At 44.6% G+C, this 16083-nt stretch overlaps 1 long non-coding RNA gene across 2 annotated transcripts; it reads left to right on the forward strand.

The window, feature by feature from the left end:
- The first annotated feature begins 4709 nt into the window (after positions 1–4709).
- On the forward strand, positions 4710–15628 carry LOC141073894 (uncharacterized). Of its 2 annotated transcripts, XR_012227092.1 has the most exons (4): positions 4710–4902; positions 5480–5592; positions 6545–6668; positions 15460–15628. It is a non-coding gene; the product is annotated as an uncharacterized lncRNA (long non-coding RNA). The 2 variants fall into 2 exon arrangements; XR_012227091.1 differs by lacking the exon at positions 5480–5592 and having other exon boundaries at positions 4737–4902.
- The last annotated feature ends 455 nt before the right edge of the window (positions 15629–16083 follow it).

Genomic DNA, 16083 nt, shown 5'->3' on the forward strand with positions numbered 1-16083 from the left:
GCACAGACTTTATGGAGCGGGTCATGTGACCCTCCCATATTTTGAGCAGCTGTCCATTATCCCTATGGCGCCTCTCACACCCCTCATCACACCCAGGTGTCCATTAGGGTCCAGTCACACAAAGCTTTCTTTATCTGGCCTTTGAAACGGATTCTGATCCATAATCCATGTGGGAAAAAAAAAACACTTGAAGTCTATGTTCACACATTGCGTTTTTGCAGCGTTTTTTTATTCAAATTTTAAGCTGCATTTTACAGCACCAGCAAAAGCTATGAGATTTCAGAAGTCTCATGCACACACATTGATTTTTTTTCTCCCTGACTTTTTATGGAAAACTGTTGTGTTATTGAAAACTGCAGCATGTCACTTCTTTCCACATTTTTAAATGACATATAATCATCATAATAACCTACTTTTTGTAAGAAGCTTGTCTTCCGCCAAGAGTGCAGACTTTGCCTGCAGAAAAAAACCACAACGTGTGAACATAGCCTAAATACGCTTTTAATATGCTTCCTATTGATTTCAGTGGGAAAACACTTCTATATTGCACACAGTACTGCACTCTTCTATGTGGAAAAAGAATCGACATGGCAGTACTTCAGGCTTTTAAATGCCACAAATATCACTAATAAATCAAGTGAAGGTAAAAAAAAAACACCATATAATCAAAAACGCTTAAAAAAAATACTCTAAAAAACAGTTTTTTCAGGTGGATTTTTCAGACAGAAAAAACTGTATGATAACATCTAGTGTACACGTTTTTATAGGGTGTATTCACACATAATAGTAAAGCTGCATACACACAAGCATATAAAAAATCATCCAATTTGATCAAAACTGGTTAATTTTCATCTCAATTGTCATCCGTATGGCATCTGTTTTTACACAAGTTATCAAAATGAAGAACAAATACAGTTTCCTATTTAATAGCAGCAATGTGTCCATAACAATCGGACACTATTCGATTGATCCATATGAGATCCACATTTTTTTAGCACACCGCTCTACCTGACAGGTGACTTTCATGTGATACATGGAAGAAGTTAGTGCATGCTGTAATTTTTTTCACCCAGCTGCTGCTTTCTGTGAAGTAAAACAAGTTTAAAAACAAGCTGTAAGGCTTTGTCTGGCAGAAAAAAGTTAACTGTGATCCCATGCTGTAATGTCTTTATTTTCCTCCCCTGCCCAGGAGCTGTGGTGTGATCAGACCATGTTCCTGTACGGTCAGACACAGCCATTACACAGTACACAGCAGGGGCACCTTTATAAGATTATCTCAGCACAGGAACATTGTTTTTCAACACATCCAATACTCATAGATCTTAAGCGTGTGAGCAGGGCCCCCACTCCTTGGTGTCTGTTGACTTATGTGTTATTCTGTAATGTCTAATATTGTTTGTACAAGTCCAAATGTAAATTGCTGCGGAATATATTAGCGCCATAGAAATAAAAATTATTGCTATTAATATTATTGTTAATAATAATAATTGTGGAACTTATTTTTATTCCAAGACCTATTAATTAAATTGTACTTCGTTTGTAAGAAAACCCCTATTATGTAATGTGTATGAACGCCTTTAGGGTCATTCCTTGGTGGAGAGGGTTGGGGGCTAAAATATCCTATAATTTGATATCCAAAAGTTTAGATTTATGGATTTGGAGCAGATCAACAAGTAACTTGGTCATTAGATGTCCAATCCATTTTGGTAATTTTTAAGGCAAAAGAAAGTGTTATTCTAAGCTGTGGCCATTTGCTTTTCCCGTGTTGGGTAAAGTGACGGTAACTTGAGCCTAAATTGAGCCATCTGGCGAGCAATGGCGCCCCGAGGCCTAACGTCATTGTGCCCTTCCCTCTGTGACCCTGTGTGGTCAGACATATGTCACTCACTACACAATCTGCCTGCTCCTAGTCCTGGATCTCGCTGAGGTGATGTCTGAGGAAAATTATTCATCTGCTCCTAAAAATATGCTAACAATCGGATATATGTGTGGTTTGTACAGTTTTTGTAATATATTATATGTATTTCGTACAGGAGTCACTGGTCACCTGGACATCCTGACATCGGAAGTAAAGATGTCTGAGGAAAGACGAGGACAAAGAATAAAGATGTGATCAGCAATGGTAGGTAGGCACTTTTTTTAATATAAGTTATGGGGTAAAAATGGTTTTGTCCTCGGCAGTATATAATAAGAAATGAAAGATCAGGTAAACTTGAAGGAGTGCGTTCATTTTGGTGGAGCGCAGACCGACATCAGGATATATCAGTCCGCATGTGCCGTGCAATAGGGCAGCATCTTATTGTAATACATCACCCAAAAAGGTATTATGACATTTTGCAATAAGTTTTTCTTTTCTGTTTTCTTTTATGTTTGTGGCCTATATGGGAAAAAAAATGACTTAATTCAGGGTCTTAACACACAGCATCAGAGCCCAGATTTAGCATATACAGTATATATACAGTATAATATACTATACATTATATGCATCCATTCACCCGACAAGTGACTTTTGGCCTCCATCAGGGTGAGGGTGGGATTCATCAGCATATTTTTTTTTTCAACTTTGCAAGAAAGTAAAGCAAATTGGGTTAGACTACTAGGTGCACCCAGAAATGCGACATGACGCCTCTAGTATGTACATGTATGTATATGATATATGGCACTTGTATAAAACTGCATGCACGCAGAAATGTATCATCTATTAGTATAGTATTCTTATTAGTGATGAGTGAGTATACTCGTTGCTCAGATTTTCCCGAGCATGCTCAGGTGTCCTCCGAGTATTGAATACATGTGGAGATTCCCTAACAAACAGGCATTCCTCACAAGCTGTCCAGCAGTCGCAAATCATGCAGCTGAGACAACGAAAACTAAATCTCCGAGCACGCCCAAATACGCAGAGGTCACCCGAGCAACGAGTATACTCGCTCATCACTAATTATTATATTATCGTACAATCCAGGCCGACTCTCATACACAGCTCCGGGCCGGCTCTCATGCACAGCTCCAGGCCAGCTCTCATACACAGCTCCGGTCCGGCTCTTATACACAGCTCCAGGCCGGCTCACATACACAGCTCCAGGCCGGCTCTCATACACAGCTCCGGGCTGGCTCTCAGACACAGCTCCGGGCCGGCTCTCATACACAGCTCCGGGCCGGCTCTCATACACAGCTCCGGGCCGGCTCTCATATACAGCTCCGGGCCGGCTCTCAGACACAGCTCCGGGCTGGCTCTCATACACAGCTCCAGGCCGGCTCTCATACACAGCTCCGGGCCGGCTCTCATATACAGCTCCAGGCCGGTTCTTATACACAGCTCCAGGCCAGCTCTCATACACAGCTCCGGTCCGGCTCTTATACACAGCTCCAGGCCAGCTCTCATACACAGCTCCGGGCCGGCTCTCATACACAGCTCCGGGCCAGCTCTCATACACAGCTCCAGGCCGGCTCTCATACACAGCTCCGGGCCGGCTCTCAGACACAGCTCCAGGCCGGCTTTTATACACAGCTCCAGGCCGGCTCTCAGACACAGCTCCGGGCCGGCTCTCAGACACAGCTCCGGGCCGGCTCTCAGACACAGCTCCGGGCCGGCTCTCAGACACAGCTCCGGGCCGGCTCTTATACACAGCTCCGGGCCGGCTCTCATACACAGCTCCAGGCCGGTTCTTATACACAGCTCCAGGCCGGCTCTTATACACAGCTCCGGGCCGGCTCTCATACACAGCTCCAGGCCGGTTCTTATACACAGCTCCAGGCCGGTTCTTATGCACAGCTCCAGGCCGGCTCTCATACACAGCTCCGGGCCGGCTCTTAGACACAGCTCCGGGCCGGGTCTCAGACACAGCTCCGGGCCGGCTCTTATACACAGCTCCGGGCCGGCTCTCATACACAGCTCCGGGCCGGCTCTCAGACACAGCTCCGGGCCGACTCTCAGACACAGCTCCGGGCCGGCTCTCAGACACAGCTCCGGGCCGACTCTTAGACACAGCTCCGGGCCGGCTCTTAGATACAGCTCCGGGCCGGCTCTTATGCACAGCTCCGGGCCGACTCTTATGCACAGCTCCGGGCCGGCTCTTAGACACAGCTCCGGGCCGGGTCTCAGACACAGCTCCGGGCCGGCTCTTATACACAGCTCCGGGCCAGCTCTTATACACAGCTCCGGGCCGGGTCTCAGACACAGCTCCGGGCCGGCTCTTATACACAGCTCCGGGCCGGCTCTCATACACAGCTCCGGGCCGGCTCTCAGACACAGCTCCGGGCCGACTCTCATACACAGCTCCGGGCCGGCTCTCAGACACAGCTCCGGGCCGACTCTTAGACACAGCTCCGGGCCGGCTCTTAGATACAGCTCCGGGCCGGCTCTTATGCACAGCTCCGGGCCGACTCTTATGCACAGCTCCGGGCCGGCTCTTAGACACAGCTCCGGGCCGGGTCTCAGATACAGCTCCGGGCCGGCTCTTATACACAGCTCCGGGCCAGCTCTTATACACAGCTCCGGGCCGGGTCTCAGACACAGCTCCGGGCCGGCTCTTATACACAGCTCCGGGCCGGCTCTCATACACAGCTCCGGGCCGGCTCTCAGACACAGCTCCGGGCCGACTCTCAGACACAGCTCCGGGCCGGCTCTCAGACACAGCTCCGGGCCGGCTCTTAGACACAGCTCTGGGCCGGCTCTTAGACACAGCTCCGGGCCGGCTCTTAGATACAGCTCCGGGCCGGTTCTTATGCACAGCTCCGGGCCGGCTCTTAGACACAGCTCCGGGCCGGCTCTTAGATACAGCTCCGGGCCGGCTCTTAGACACAGCTCTTTTTCTTCTACTTCACCTAATTATTTCAGCTTGTTTCTGTGGCAGGAATATCAGTGGCCGCCACACTCCAGAGCAGTGTGGGCAGAAGCCACAGGTAGGTATCCATGTGTATGGGCATTCCATACTCATCTCTTTAACTTCCGTGCTCATTTACTCTGAGTTTTCTATGAAATGATATATACTCTCACTCACAGAAGATAAACAAGCTATTAATTCAGGTATAGCTTTCCAATTTAGACATGAAATGTCTGCATCTATTTTGTAGCTGATCCTATGTGTATGATCTATACTTATCAACTTAAACTTATGGTCATCTCCATCTCTATGCCTTGTTTGTCTCTCATAAGGTATCATTGAACTAATCAGTTATTGGTGTATTCACACCTATCAGCTGTTTGCCACCTCAGGCTATGTTCACATGTTATGGTTATGCTGTGGGTTTTTTTTTTTTTTTCTTGTTTAATGCAATTTTTAAGCTGTGACTTGCTGTAGCAGCAAAAGTTATGAGATTTCAGAAATCTCATGCACATGTTTTTTTTTTTTTGTTTTTTTTCTCCCAACCAATAGAAAGCAATGAGGAAGTGCAAAAAAAATACAGGTATTTTGTTGCGAAAACCTAATGATGTTGCATCGTATCTTATTTATGTTTTTTTTTTTTTTTTTTTTTGGAGGGCACTAAATCAGCATGCACAAGAGAACAAAAAAAAAATGCTGCAAAAGTTGCCGCAGGTTTTGCCTGCAGAGAAACACTGCAAAAAACACATTTGAGCGTAGCCAAAAGCAGGTACCAAGTTTTTCCTGAATCTCCTTGTCCCCCCTCTTTAATTTTTGATGAATAGTCACAAATTTATGAAGATATTAACTCTTTCAAGCATATTATTTTGAAATGATATCTGTTGTGGGACTTTTATTTATTTTTTTTTTAAAAAGTTGGATTGAATCAACCATTGAAGAACTATCTCTAGACTAAGAACTCCCCCCATGTGACACTTTTGATAAATGTGTTGTAAATAATGGGAAATGGTGCCGCCAGAAAAATACAAAGCCTTGCACATGATATATTTGCCCCCTATAGTTTAAACAGCTATTCGATGTGTTTCACAATAGATAACATGGCGGAAGCACAGAATATGTTTAGTCTGTCACCTCTAGAAATGGTTTTCCTGCAGATATAGGAGTGAATGGCATTTAAATCCTGCCTGCCTTACTGAAGCAGTGACTACATGGAGAAGGTGAAGTTATATTCTTCATGTAGGAGCTCGCTTCCGATCATCAGGGCGGTACATGGGCTGTAATTGTTGGAGGCATGTATGTGCAGTGCAGGCTGTCAATCAATGTGCCGGGAAAGGAATAAAGCGGCTCTCACTGTGTGGTGACTGTTACAGCCCTTGCACCAACCCGATGCTTTTAAGCGAGCAGCTGAAGGGAGAATATAACTTCTTTCTTCCTATAGCTGCACATTCAGTCAGGCAGCCAGACATGGTATAAGCGCTATTTGCCTGCATTTTTAGAGTATTATACAGTATGTTTCCATGTGTGATATTCAAACAAATCCTTTAAGCTATAATTTAGCTATAAGTTAAATTATCTGCTAAATTCAGTGTTGCCAAATTATTTAGCAAATTTCCTTTGTATCCTCTTTCCTGCACAGACTGATAGTTTGGCCTTCTCTTCCTATTTGGAAAAATATTGTTTGGTTTAGCTAAATATTGTATTATTTGGATGTCTGTATATAGGAAAATACTGGTCAAAAATTATCGCAATGGACCCAGGACATCACACTGCATACTTGCTGGCCATACTAGTCTGCATCCTTCTTCTGCTCCTTGCTGTGTCTGCGCTACTCCTGTGCTACTTCAGGTAAATTTGGACAAGGGGTTATGGATCAATTTCAGGGCCATTCACAAAAGCGGCCAAGTGCTGTGGGATGTTTTATCGGATAGCCCTTGGCCCAATGTATTACTATGGGGCAGTGCAGAGCTGCCATTTATTATTTTTTTGTTTTGTTTTTTTATACAGTAGTTCATAATATTAACAAGGGGATGTTTCCAACCTGAGTTTAGTTCTCATTGCACTTTATTCAAGTTGGAGATTCACAGAATGGAAGTTGTAGATGTCAAATTTGCCTACAAATTAATTACAGGGGGTCGGTAAGCACAAAGTGACTGTTCAAACCAAGCACTTGGCGCGGCCAAGCAGTTCAGTGCATTTTACAACCTACTTATCCCTCTATATAAACCTTCCTCTGGGTTCTGTATAGCTACAGCTCTTAAAAAGTAGAAGGGTGGGGATAGAGGCAAGGAACGCAAATGGTGTACCCAGGAACTGCTTGGTTTGAACAGTCAATTTTGGCTGACTGACTGCCGATAAATGTGTAATGGGAGAAAAACCTCATAATTACCATTTCCTACTGTACTGGAATAGGACTGTGTTGGCGTTATGTTGGAATAGGGACTATACCCGTGTACTGAGCTTCATATGTACACCCAAGGGTAGTAGGGATTGTGTGACAGGTTGTTTAACGTAGTCGAAGCAGCTCTCATTGCAGATGACTGGTAATGGGCAATGAATGGCATAAATGGGTTAACTGGCTGAAAAGTAATTTTGGTGGAATGACCTGGTGAAGTCAGACAGATGTCCCCATCTCTGGTATAAATGGTGTTTGACACTGTTGTGCCAAAGGAAATTCATAAAGGTTACCTGACTTTTAGTAATAAGACTTTCCGTAAGGACTGAGCTACGTTGCGACTTTGGCCATTGTGCGACTTAAGTTTGTTCAGTGCCACTGCTCGATTGTAGCACTATAAATGAATGGGGGTCGCATTGTTGCACCTACACAACCGCAACAAGCAAGTCCCAAAAAAAATTACTTAGTTGGATTTTTTGCAACTTGTTTATCGCAGTAGTATTGGTGTCGCAATGCAACCCCCGCATTCATTGATAAAGCAGCGATGTAGCAGCTGCGGCGTGTATTATGGTCTCACGACTAATGTGACCAGCACTACTCTGTAGCCCTAGCCTTAAGGCCACATGCACACATTCAGTATTTTGTGAATTTTTTTACCCCAGTATTTGTAAGCCAAAACCAGGAGTGGAACGGTCAGAGAAAAAGCATAAGGCTGGAATCGCACACAACGATTAAATAATCGGTCCAACTTTTACTGACCGAAATCGCACAAAGGTTTCTTGACCATGGATCCATCTGTCATCCGAATTTCCTGTGACGATGCGATTTTAATCGCATCTAAGCATCCGATTGACATCCGTCTGCCGAGACTTTCTGGCAGGCTTGCAAAACGGACATATAATGGAGCCCAATGACAGGTTTTCAAACACAAAGGAAAGAATAGATATATACACATAAAATATATATATAATATATATTTCATACAGTTCTTCATAGCAGAATAGCCGCTGAAACATTTGCCGGCTTTTGTAAAATCATTCCCCAACCCGGCATGAAATGACACATGGTTTACATACAGTTAACCATTTCATGTTTTTTTTTATATGTCTATCACTATTAATTAGATGAGGGTTTTTGTGTAAAATTTTGGAGTTGTAGATGTTAATTCGTTGTAAAAAATTGCGGGGACTCCAGCTGACTTCACTGAGGCTTCCCCCTCAATTTTTTACAACGAATTAACCCCTTAAATTAACACCTACAACTCCAAAATTTTACACAAAAACCCTCATCTAATTACTAGTGATAACCATTTCATTTCATGGTTTTTTTGTTTTTTTTATATGTCTAACTGTATGTAAACCATGTGTCATTTCATGTCGGGTTGGGGAATGATTTTACATAAGCCGGCAAATGTTTCAGCGGCTATTCTGCTATGAAGTACTGTATGAATTATAAATGTGTGTGTGTGTGTATATATATCATGTATGTGTATTTATCTATTCTTTCGTTTATTTATTTAACCTGCCATTGTGATTTTACTGTATTGCTAAATGAATTGCCGGCTTTTGTTAGAGGACACCGGGTGCGATTTTATCGCAAGTCACACATCTGGTCCGTTTGTAATCCGATTTTTTTTTTTTTTTTTTTTTTTTTTGGCACCCATAGAATTGCATTGGGGAATCCGATCCGCCACTCTTCGCCACGACAGCACCCATTTGGAGAGAGGGATCTGCCCATAGGAACAGGAAACCTATAGAGATAAGAGGGTGGTCCGCCTCTCCCCCTCAGTTGGTTTCCTGTTCCTAAGGGGAACCGCAGGATACGCTACAGTCTTACCTGGGCCAAGGAACCGTCTGTGCAGTGTCTGCGAGAACAGCAGGGGTTCCGGTCCAGAGGCAGCGACGGGGGAGTGCTGGGGTCCGGCTCCCTCCTCGGCTGGTATGGACAGACCGGGCAGAAACACCGGTACCGGGTGGCGCCGACCGGGTGTTCCTCTGATAGCGACATGACACCGGAATTGCGGGAGGATCCATTCCGGTCCATGTAGGGGCGCAGGAACCGGAGAATGCGGCAGCCTCTGGCGTTCCTAAAGGGCTTCAGCGTCCAGGAGGACGCACAGGCAGCGCAGCAGGAAGTGGTAAGGAGGAACTTCCGGGTTACCAGAGGTTCCTCGGCTCAGAGCGCACGCGCGGCTGGGTGGCACTGCAGGCATAGAGGCACTCCCTGCCCCCTCCAGAGGAGGAGGAAGGGGAAAAAAAAAAAAAGCGAGCGATTTAACCTGCAGAGCGCGGGCGGCTAGTGTCAGCGCTGAAGCGCATACTAATGAGCCGCAAATAGGTGCACCTGGAGGGGGAGGTACCAGGTATGAAGGAGCTTACAAAAGACCTGGGGCACAGGGATATGGCGTGCAATCATGTCTTCACCAAGGCAGGACACGCATCCCCAGGCAGGCGATGCAGCAGCAGCCAAGGACCACGCAAGACGAGGTTCCTCGGATCGTAGCCACAGAAGCCACGCCAACAAGCCGCCTTCTCAGCCTCCTGAGCCGGTACCTACAGCTTCTCTGGGTGAGTGGACGACGCTCTGTCTATCAAGCTGATAAAATGTCTCTCTGTCTCCCTCTCCCCACCATCATAATGTTTCTTTCTCAGACTAAGAGGAAGGAAAAATCAAAAAATAAAAAAATGTGCCCTGTGTACACGTCCGCTACCGGACTCTTACACAAAAAGGCTGTGCAAAAGATGTATTACCGAAACGGCAAAACAGGCATCAACATCAGCCGCAGATATAAGGACTATAATTGGGGAAGAACTACAGGCCTTAAACCAGTCTAGCAGGCCTACTAATATCGAAACTAATAAGCCAGAAGGGGCCGTAGACACCGATGAGGGCGAAGTAGCCTCGGATAGTTCCAATGCATCCACATCAGCATCCTCCTCAGATATGGAGGGTCGTTGCTGTTTTCCTTTAGATCATATGGACAATTTAGTGAAATCCGTGAGGAATACAATGGGATGCACAGACACAAAGGAGCCACAAATGACACAAGAAATTATGTTTGCAGGTCTGACAGACAGAAAGAGGAGAGTTTTTCTGGTTATACCAGCGATAAAAGCTCTGGTTAAGAAGGAATGGGAGAGACAGGACCAGAGAGGGTATCTTCCCTCAACCTCAAAGAGAGGGTACCCCTTTAGCGACGAAGAGTTGTCGACATGGGTTAAGGCCCCGAAGGTAGACGCGGCAGTGGCCTCCACCTCAAAGCAAACGATCTTACCAGTGGAGGACACAGGGATTCTAAAAGACCCTCTTGACCGCAAAGCTGACGCCTCATTAAAGAGGGCATGGGAGGCAGCTACCGGCACGTTTAAACCGGCAATAGCTAGTACGTGCACAGCTCGCTCTATGCTGGTCTGGATCGATCAACTAGACCAGCAAATAGACCAGAAGATCTCCAGAGACAAGCTACGAGCCGCCATACCACTAATCCGTGGCGCAGCAGCATATATAGCAGATGCTTCTGCTGATTCCTTACGCATGGCAGCCAGAACAGCAGGGTTGGCTAATAATGCCAGACGTAGCCTATGGCTTAAAAGCTGGAGAGGTGACACCCAATCCAAAGCAAAGCTTTGTACCATTCCTTGCGAGGGTGAGTTCTTATTTGGGAAAGCCTTAGATGAAATCCTTACGAAGGCAAAAGAAAGGAAAAAAGGATTCCCTAACCCTCCTCTCCCATTTTATAGGAGGGCGTTTAGGAAAAGACCATTTGGCCGGGGAAGACCAGCAGAAAATCAAAACCGCTGGGCCACAAAGGAAGGAAAGGGCAAAGGTGCCATGTTTAGAGGATCCTCCTTCCGCAGGGACAGGAACTGATAAGCCAGTCCCTCCAGTAGGAGGGAGGCTAAAAAATTTTTTTCGAGAATGGGAGAAAATTACGGCTAGCCCTTGGGTTCTGGGCATTATTAAAGAAGGGTTAAAGATAGAATTCCATCATGTACCCCGTAATTCATTAATCATAACATCTTTCAGCTCACCAATCCAACAGCAGGCCCTGGAGGCTGAGATTTGGAACCTACTGGACAAAAAAGTTTTGGTCCATGTGCCTAAAGGACAGGAAGGGAGAGGATTTTACTCCCCTCTCTATCTGATACCTAAACCAGACGGATCATTCCGGACGATAATAAACTTGAAGAAATTAAATTCATTTATAATAAATCATAAATTTAAGATGGAATCAATAAGATCCACGATTAAGCTCCTCTTCCCCAATTGTATGATGGCAGGCTTGGATCTGAAGGATGCTTATTATCATATTCCCATCCATTACAGATATCAGAGATACCTCAGAGTGGCGGTCCTCCTCGATGGCAAGATACAGCATCTCCAGTTCACAGCCATGCCATTCGGCATTTCCATCGCACCACGAGTATTTACAAAGGTGATGCTGGAAGTGATGGCTTTTTTACGCCAGAAGGACACACTAATAGTACCCTATCTGGATGATTTTTTGATAGTAGGGAATTCAGTTCGGCAATGTAATGAGCGAGTTTCTGATACAATCTTGTCCCTACAGGCTCTAGGGTGGATAATAAATTTCAAGAAGTCCAGAATCGAGCCGCAGTCCGTTCAGTCCTTCCTGGGTCTCGAGCTAGACTCCATATACCAAAAATGTCTGCTGTCACAGGTAAAAATTTCAGCAATTAAAAAGGTTAGGATAGCAATAGATCGGCTACACATATCTTTAAGGGAAGCAATGTCCCTCCTGGGATCCCTTACTTCCTGCATCCCGGCAGTTCGGTGGGCCCAGTTCCACACGAGGGAACTACAACACCAAATTCTCTTAGAGGAATCCCGTGACTGGGGGAATCTGACAAAAAAAATCACGCTATCCCAGGAGGTCCTAACCTCCCTCGCATGGTGGCTAAGGGATGATAACCTGGCGGGAGGAGTACCTTGGGTTATAACACCCTCCCATATAATTATCACGGACGCTAGCCCCACAGGATGGGGAGCCCATATGGGGAATATTTTTGCCCAAGGCCTATGAGATATAGGCGAAGATCAGGATTCGTCAAATTTAAAAGAACTAAAGGCAGTCTGTCATGCATTATGTCATTTTCTTCCACAGTTACAAGGGGAAAACGTGAGAATCCTTTCGGACAACACCACAGTAGTCGCATATTTGAACAGACTAGGCGGGACTCGATCAGTCACCTTAATGTCTTCCGCAAGAAGGATTTTATCCCTAGCCGAAAAACATTTTTTTGTCTCTCTCAGCCCTCCACATAAGGGGAAGAGACAATTTGGAAGCAGATTTTCTAAGCCGCCATACACTGCGACAAGGAGAGTGGTGTCTAAGCCGGGGGATATTCACACGCATCGTGTCACTATGGGGTCTTCCCCAAATAGATCTCTTCGCCACCAGAGAAAACAGGCAGGTGTGAAGGTTCGCCTCTCTAAATATGACAGACAATCCGGAAATTCTGGATGCCCTCCAGGCCCCGTGGCGGTTCAAACTGGCATATGCTTTTCCACCAATCATACTACTACCGCAGGTGATCAGGAAAATCAGAGCAGAGGAAGCACGAATAATCTTAATAGCACCATTCTGGCCCAGGAGGCCATGGTTTTCATGCCTGCAAGCAATGTCCGTGACAGACCCGTGGGTGCTTCCTTCAACCCCCTCAAGCTCCTCTCACAGGGGCCATTCTTCCATCCTCAAGGGGACAATCTCCACTTGACGGCTTGGAACTTGAAATGGAAATGTTGAGATCAAGAGGATTCTCAGAGGGATTAGTCAATACACTCCTACAAAGTCGAAAAGTGGCAACGACAAAAATTTACACCAGGGTATGGAGAAAATTCCTAGAGTCCCACACAGTCCCTGATTCCGGAGAAACTCTAATAACAGCGATCCTAGAGTTCCTACAGAAAGGGAAGGAATTAGGGCTATCTGTTAACACACAAAAAGTCCAGGTGTTGGCTCTAGGGGCCCTCTATAGTTATAACGTGGCAGGCAATAGATGGATAGGCAGATTCATCTCGGCCTGTGAACGGAGCGAGCCGGTGCACATACCTAGAGTTCCTCCTTGGGACTTAAACCTGGTACTGGAAGCTCTAACACGTCCTCCTTTTGAACCTTTAGATTCAATATCCCTTAAACACCTATCCTTCAAAACAGTACTGCTAGTTGCACTAACCTCAGCCAGAAGAGTTAGCAACATACAAGCACTTTCAATAGAACCCCCTTTTCTGTTGACATTCCAGGATCAGCCAATATTAAAACCAGACCGCTCATACTTACCGAAGGTAGCAGGGAAGTTTCATAGATCACAAGAGATCCACCTCCCTTCATTTTTTAGAAACCCTTCTACTCCAGAGGAAGAAAAGTTCCATACACTAGACGTTAGAAGAGCTGTATTACAATACATCAAGAGGTCTAGCAGCTGGAGGAAGAGTAGTGCTCGATTTGTTTCCTTCCAGGGCCAAAAGAAGGGATATGAAGTCACAAGGGGTACTTTGTCTCGGTGGATCAGAGACTCGATTGGGCTGGCATACTCCTAGAGCAATGAAAATCCTCCGGAGGGTATCAGAGCACATTCCACCAGAGCTATGGCTTCCTCTTGGGCAGAGAGGGGTGTAAAATAATGCGTATTCTTGTAAAATACTTAAGACTAGTTACCAGATAAAAATATAGTGGTTTATTTGGATTCTTCCATCAACGAAAAGATTATTACAGAAAAACATAAAAATAGGTGAAAGAGAGATTGTCCATTAGTTCATAGCAAAAGCTTGTCGCCTTCTTTCTCTGGGATTCCCCATGGCAAATGGCCTCTGTCTCTCTTAGGCTTCTTCGTAGTAAAGATCCCACAATAAATATAATAAACAAGGTATACACTTTATTGAAAAAAAAACACTAAAACCAGCGTGATATAGCAGCAAGATTGCCATGAGGAGGACACATTGCAAAGGCCTTTATCAGGACTATATATGAATGCAGCATGGTATGTAAAACATGCAATAAACATATGGTTACATGAAAAAAATGTATATCTAAAGTATGCAGTGCTTTTATAGTAAATGCCTAAATACGAGCTCTATAATAGAGTAATCCCCAGACACAATGGCTGAAGCAAACACCATAAAAAGCCTATACTGCAAAGAGAGATATACCATACCATTGTTAATGAAGTCCTAATAATGCCCAAAAATCGGCTCCATAATAGCCATACAATGAAATCGGTATATAATGAACCGGGTAGGGTAAAGGAGCAGAATAAATAGATATATCTACCTGTGGCAGAGCAGTGTCCCCACACCCCGACGCGCGTTTCGCCGCCTGCTTCTTCCGGAAGGCCTAATAATTGGCGGTCCTCCTGGTACTCTGAAATCCAACTGAGGGGGAGAGGCGGACCGCCCTCTTTTATCTCTGTAGGTTTCCTGTTCCTATGGGCGGATCCCTCTCTCCAAGTCGTGGACTCATTAAAAGAGCATTACCGGTAAGTAATCTGGCTTTTTTTTTTTTTTTTTTTTTTAAATCTCATTGCATTCGTCCGATTTAATCGCTAGTGTGACTCCGGCCTAATAGAAACATTTGCACCACTTCTGCATTTTTCACTCACTCCTGGTTTTGGCTTACAAATACTGGGGTAAACTCACCAAATACTGGATGTGTTTATGTGGTCTTATACTTGCTGACTGTAGAAGCTTCTGGCCTTGACTGAAACAAAACCATCAAAACTGCACAAATGGCCAACAAGTATCTTGTCTTCAATTCAGATATCCTAGTTTAAAATGAATCTATCTAGCAGCCGTCATTTTCTAGTTCCCAGTCTCCAATACACTGTTCTATCTGCAATTAAGCTGCAAGAGCTCATGGGGTTGAGCGGCCCTGCTGCTTGATGCCACTAAACTTAACGGGCTTGCCCAGGATTGGAAAAAGTGTCTGCTTTTGTTTCCAGAAACGCTTGGCCATCATTTCTGGGTTATTTTCTTCTTTTGTCCCATTTAGGTGAAGGGGGTGATAATCAATACTAAGCAAAACCTATAGAAAAAACACCACTTTTTCTAAAATAAAAAAAAAAAAAAAAAAGTTTTGTTTTTTTTTGGTTTAGGACCCCCCAAAAATTGAATTATTCATGTGATGCATGACGCTTCTCTGCCTTCTATAATCATTATCTACCAATAATTATTTTGTATCTAATATTTTTTATTGTGTTTATTATATAGTTTGTTACTTTATTACAGGAGAAATGGCTTTAATATACCAAACAGAAAATCCGCCAACAGACTTGAAAAAGCCTTGAGAGATCAATCAACTTCCATGACCAGTTTTGGTTCGAGTTTTATGGATCCAAAGCTTTCTATTGATGGTGACCTCAATGATCCTAGGAAAATGTCATTGCCAATTACAGTGGATAGAAGCAAACAACCGACGTCTCCGTTATCACTTGACGGTTACATTTTATGCATAAGTAATGATGAGGAAAGTGCTCAAACTTCAAGGCTGGGAGGTAAATCTGTGAGGAAGAAAAGTGAGACTTTAGGCCAGTATTCAGCTCTTAAGTACATGTTGTCTTCTGGAGCTTCCATTCTGGGTAGTGTGTTAGAGAAGAGTTCAATGTTCAGTCTGAAGGGCAAAAGACGTAGCTCTTCCCTTAAAAGTGGTGTTAATTCCGATATATTGATGGTTCCTTTGGAGTCTCCAGTGCTTGTTTCCTCTATGGCTGCTGGTGCATTTCAAGCAGTAAGTATGCCAATAAATCTGAGCAGGAAAAGTACCCTACTTTGTGAGAATTCCAGTGAGCAGCAATTTACCTGGGACACTTCTGATCTGTCCACTCATAGTGATCATTTAACTCAAAAAGAAAA

This window comes from Dendrobates tinctorius, unplaced genomic scaffold (assembly GCF_039654945.1).
Source record: "Dendrobates tinctorius isolate UK_male_01 unplaced genomic scaffold, ASM3965494v1 ptg000319l, whole genome shotgun sequence".
NCBI classification, from domain to species: Eukaryota; Metazoa; Chordata; class Amphibia; order Anura; family Dendrobatidae; genus Dendrobates; species Dendrobates tinctorius.